The following is a 6,129-nucleotide window of genomic DNA, read 5'->3' on the forward strand; positions in this document are numbered from 1 at the left end:
ATGACTTACACCTACTAAAATCCATGCATTCAGAAATTATCCATCTGGGAAATAATACAATACGAATAGCCAAAGCTTAAGACCTCAATACAATATAATTAAACAAAATAGTATCGAAAGAGTCTTTATCTCTTTCTCTCAGAAACCTTTTCAAATTTCTATTTTCAGAACTATTGGTGTTGTTCAAATCATTCATCCAGTATATAGTATTTTGTTATGACAAGCTAAGCATCCTAACATGCTATGATAAAGTTGAATTGTTGATTCCATAAAAGAAATTGTAAAATACACTTTTAAATTTATTTGTTGTCATGGTCTGGGAAAGCACATTTCTGTAGTCATTCACTTAGTTTGTTATATCTATATATGTATATACAAATATATTTCTTTTTTTTACAAATATATTTCAAGCATATATTTAATTGTATTACTTGCTAGTTACTTCAGTGTGCATCACATTAAAACTGACTTGATACTCTTTGAGATATATCTATATAAAGAGATATTTCCAAGTTTGTTTTTTTTTATTTTTCAAAATTTTTTAATTTTTAAAAAAATTTTTAAGGCCTACAGCATCTGGTATTCCCAAGCGGTCTTCCATCCAAGTACTAACCAGGCCCAACCATGCTTAGCTTTTGAGATCAGATGAGATCAGGCACGTTCAGGGTGGTATGGCCATAGAAAAGAACATTCTTAATACTGCTCTGACACCAACATGTGCCAGTTTTGATATGGCATCCTCATAATGAGGAAATGGCAACAAATTAGTCTAAGAGCAGGTTGTCTTACCTCACCTCCAAACCATAAGATGAATTCAGAAGACATGTCATTCTTTGATTGCTACAGATGAATTCTGAAGACATGTCATTCTTTTATTGCTACAAAAGCCAACTTGAAATATCTACAGAAGAATGACTGATAAACATGACTTGGCAGAACTTTTCCTGGAACCAATATAAAAAAACCCTCGTCTAGGCCTTGGCCTATGATCTGTACAACAACCAAGATCTCTAAGTCCAAAGGTCTGACTGAGACAACTGCAAGTGAGCAGATCTTCTGGAAACATAAATAAAGACTCTATCCTATGTTTCATCCTAGAATCGGGGCAAAAACAAAGACAACCAACTACAGAAGACTGATTAAAACAGCAATGATGGAACAGAAAACTCCTAGAACCTTAAAGAAAAACTCCATCCTAGGCTCCATCCTTTGATCTGTGCAAATACTAAGATCTCTAGCTACAGAGGCAGGATTTTATAGTCCACAATGGAGCGGAATGTTTCCAGACATCACCAAAGACCAAGGGAAGAATAAAATAATATGTATAGAGCCTGCAGTTATTCCCATTACAGTATACTTCAAGGGTAGAGAAACCCTGTATCTCTTAGGCCAAGGGAATTCCTTTTTAATTTCCCCAATATTTACTGTACTATGCAAGAAAAAAAAGAAGAGAGAGAAGCACAAATTAACTTATTTTTTTGGTTTGTTATTGTTATTTGTTGCTTGTTTCTTTTTTCTGTGGGTTTTCTTTTTGTGTGCTTTTTTTTTTTAATTTCAGGACCATGGTTATTGTGTCGTTGTTGTCTTTATTGCTGTAGTGCTTTTCGAGTTTTTTGTTTGATTTTTAAAAAACATTTTTTAGTATTGTTATGTTTCTTCCTTTTCCCTTTCTTTTTTTAAATTGATATTTATAGGCTCTAGAAGGACTCCTCCCATTTTTGCTTGTTTGATTTTTGCCCCACTTTATTTTTTTCCTTCAAACAGACCCATATAATTTGAACCATCTTGTTTCACCTCACAAATTGAGGGGGAAATAATGGAGGGTACCAAGACCAGACAATCATATGAACATTAAGTAGAAATAAAAATGATCAGACTTAAACACCAAATCCAAAGCCAATGACAACAGAATCGACACCCAATCTGTAACATGCTAGATAGAGGGGACCATTTATACTAGCAACCCTGGGGGTAAAAGAGGGGAATATGGGAAGCATGCTGGAAACAGGAGTGGAAGGAGGACAACATCAGTAGTGGGAATGCCCTTGATTCAATGTCACTATATACCTAAAAAATTACTGTGGTCAAAAAAGAAGAAGAAGAAGAAGAAGAAGAAGAAGAAGAAGAAGAAGAAGAAGAAGAAGAAGAAGAAGAAGAAGAAGAAGAAGAAGAAGAAGAAGAAGAAGAAGTACACTGAGACTCACTAAATGAGGAAACCAGGAAAGGAATCAGGAAGGTAAAGTAAAAGTGAAAATAAATGGTAACTAAACATATAGTTCACAGTGAGAGACTGGATGCACTGCAACAGTGCAACAAGTGGTGTATAGACTATAGCTCACTCAGAAACACTACCAAAATACAAGATGTTTGGAGCTTTAAGTCACTGCTGTCACCATTCACTTTGAGAGTACCCTTAGTACCATATTTTCTGGAGAATAAGATGACTTTTGAAAATAAAAAAGTCAACCAAAAATCAGGGGTCATTTTACACACTGAGTATATCCCAAAATACATTTTGATATGCCTCTAAACAAAAGTTGTCTGGATATTGCCATGAAACAATTTTTCCAACTCGATCCTGCACCAATCACTGCAAGGCTGCTCAGACCTCCTCTCTAATTCAGCAAACCAAGCAGGCTTTTGATGCATGCAAATTAGACAATGTTCTGTACCCAAGCTACACTGTAAAAAACCTGCTCTGATTGGCCAGAGTCAGAGAGGAAGTCTAAAATTAGGGGGCCATCTTATACAGGGAAAATACAATAAAATAAAAATAGACATTCTGTATCTATCATTTAAATCTTTGTTTCAGAAAAATATATTCCTACAGAAGGGGAAACTTAGAGTCTGACAACAGGACTATAACTGGTAACATAAGTTGATATGACAAAACAGCATATCAACTCCATCTACGACATCTTGTTGCACTGAGGAAGATTTTTTCCTAGTATGCATGTGCAAAAATGACTTATTGAGTTGTCTTGTTGAGAATCAACAATTTCATTTGTTCCTCATGGTGGTGTTTCAGAAACAATTGGGAAGGCATGAATTCAGCCCAATGCCAAAATCTTTTCATGAAATTTGCGATTATCTAAATTAAAAAATGTCAATTTGGGGGAAATCTACATCCGCCCAGTGATTCCCAACTGTGAGTGTTGCCTGTACATGTTTTTCCACTGTCTAGTCTCCGAAACCTCTTGGGAGTGAGCCGAAAGGGCCCAGAAAAATAGCTCACCCGGAGGCTCATCCAAGGCCAAAGTGCCAAGGATCTGTGTCTGACCATGAAAACCGGCTATCCGCAGTATTCTGCAGAAAGGAAGGTCCCCTGCTTGTGATGTCAGGCTGGGAAAATCTACGCCAGTCTGGTGATTCCCAACTGTGAGTGTTGCCTGTGTGTGTTTTTCCACTGTCTTATTCCTAAAACTCCTGGGAATGGGCCAAAAAGGGCCCAGAAAAATAGATCTCTCAGAGGCTCCAGAAGAGCGTGGCCACTCAACTTCACTTCGTGGCTGCGCGCTCTTTCTAACCAATGAACCCCACCACAACACTCAGGAAAAAATCACACTACAAGTGTAACAATGGGGAAACCTCTCAGGCAAACACCATGCATAGAGAATGAAAACCATAGCTTGGATGACCTAAAAAATCCCAACCATCTGATTAACCTCAGGATAATGAGTTTAGAATAGCTATATGGAAGATGTTTGAAGGACTCAAAGAAAGCATAGATCTATCTGAACAGAACACAAAGACAGAAATCAGAAAACTGCAAATTGAAATAACAGATCTGAAAAACACAGTAGCTAAATTGAAAAACTCGGTGGATGGCCTCGCCAGCAGGGTAACAGCAACTGAGGACAGAATCTACGTGCTGTAAGATGAGATGCAGAAAAACTCAACACAGCACAAGAAATTGGAAAAGAACCTTGAGACAAAAGATCAGGCAATGGAAAAGTACTCAAGGTATGTGAACAGATGAAAATAGAAGTCTTTGATAAACTCAACAGAAACAACATAAGAATCATTGGAGTCACTGAGGTCCAGGTAGGAGATCTCCAGGAAGAAACAACTGTCAAAGACATCATCAAAGAGATACTCCCAGAGTTAAATACGCGGTAATCAAATTCTGCATGCCCGAAGAGTACCAGCTAAAAGAGACCCAAAGAAAAACACCCCAAGACACATCCTCGTTACAATGACAAATCCCACAGAGATAAAATACTGAAAGCAGCAAGATCAAAAAGGGAAATTACATTCAAAGGAGGATCCCTAAGACTTACAGCAGACATGTCACAAGAAACTCTCAAGGCCAGAAGACAGTGGTGGGATATTGTGACAAGACTGAATGAAATGGATGCCTCACTGAGAATATTGCATCCAGCCCGACTCATTTTCAGGTTTAAAGGAAGGATACATAGCTTCATGAATAAACAAGAGCTCATAAACTTCACAGATGAAAAGTTAGCCTTAAAGGAAAAACTGAAATGTCTACTTTAAGACAAGAAAGATCCGTAGGAGAGGAGCAGGAATTCTGGCATGTGGGATCATCTGGGTCCAGTTGCAGCCTCCCTCTCCAGTATGAAAAAGCATGGGGGAAGACTCCTCCCGATTGCCCCAGAGCTCAGATGCCAGACCTGGCCTTGAAAGCCAGCTTGGCGTGGGTGGCTCTCGGTCTCTAGGACTAACTTGTCAGCCCTGGGGGCCTCCTCTCCTACGGTTATGGCTGGGAATCTGGGCAGACAGCTGGCCAATGGCCTCCTGGGCTGGCCACCTAGTCCAGGAGACCGAGATCCCCCCATGCCAAACTGGTCTTCAGGGCCAGGTTTGGCAACTGGGCTCTGGGGGGAGGGGGAAGGAGGGAAACTCCTCCCATTTTCATACTGGACCCCCTGCAGTGGTGTCTTTTCTTACTAATACTCATTTTTATAACCAAGTGGGCTCACTTGTGTTCGCGCGACAAATATACTTTTTAAGCATTATCTAAAAATGTTCTTTATTCTAGACCAGGGGTCCTCAAACATTTAAACAGGGGGCCAGTTCACTGTCCCTCAGACCATTGGAGGGTCTGACTATAGTAAAAACAAAACTTATGAACAAATTCTTATGCACACTGCATATATCTTATTTTGCAATGAAGAAACAAAACAGATACAAATACAATATGTGGCCCACGGGCCATAGTTTGAGGACCACTGTTAAATCTAGACGGATCCTAGGAAAGGAAATGGAATACCAAAGATTTCAATGATAACACTCAAATAGATCTTTAAAGTCAGTCTTTATGGACGTGACTTTCCATACTGACTCCAAGCTGAAATCACAAACAATTCATATATATATATATATATATATATATATATATATATGTATGTATGTATGTATGTATATATATGTATGTATGTATGTATGTATATATATATGTATGTATGTATGTATGTATGTATGTATGTATGTATGTATTGTATATAGCCCCTGTCATGTATTGCCTCTCCCCTACCCCTGCTACCCCTGTGTCTCCTATATCCCCTCATTTTTCAATCCTGATCCTTTATCTTCCCCTAATTTAACCCTCTTTACCCTCAGTTCCTAACTCGATAGGCACCAAGATTGACCTCCTGCCTCAACAGACCACCTTCCAGCTCCTCAGCGAAAGACACCCTCTGGGTCCCCCTTCTCATGCATCAGCAAAGAACTACAACCAGCACGCCTGCTGACTCATGCTTGATGGCCCCTCTCACCCCCACCAAATCGTAGACTGTTGCACGATACAGGAATCGACCTCAGCAAAACTCCCACCTCAAAGACACTATATGGTCTCGTAATGCAGCAAAGCATCTTTCAAACTCAATCCCAAGGCCTGTCCATCAAATAGTACCTTGGCTTTTACTCCCCACAAGAATATATCAAAAGACTTAATTGGGAGTCTTATATTGCCTATGGAAGCTCAATACCTGTATAACAATACATCTTAAGATGTGTATTCCTAAATATACAAGTAGCCTCCTCCACCACTTGTTTTATTCAAATACCTTTTCTTTTTAACTCAGTTTTATTTATTTGTTCTATTTTAATATATACATTTTTCCCTATCCTTACCATTTTTGGTGCTGCTTGGTACAAAAAGTCTTG

The 6,129-nt window shown here is 38.8% G+C and overlaps 1 pseudogene; it reads right to left on the reverse strand.

Moving 5' to 3' along the window:
- Positions 1–564: 564 nt before the first annotated feature.
- Positions 565–683, reverse strand: LOC126031940 (uncharacterized; annotated as a pseudogene).
- Between the last annotated feature and the right edge of the window lie 5,446 nt (positions 684–6,129).

Source organism: Suncus etruscus, chromosome 15 (assembly GCF_024139225.1).
Source record: "Suncus etruscus isolate mSunEtr1 chromosome 15, mSunEtr1.pri.cur, whole genome shotgun sequence".
In the NCBI taxonomy this organism is placed as follows: Eukaryota; Metazoa; Chordata; class Mammalia; order Eulipotyphla; family Soricidae; genus Suncus; species Suncus etruscus.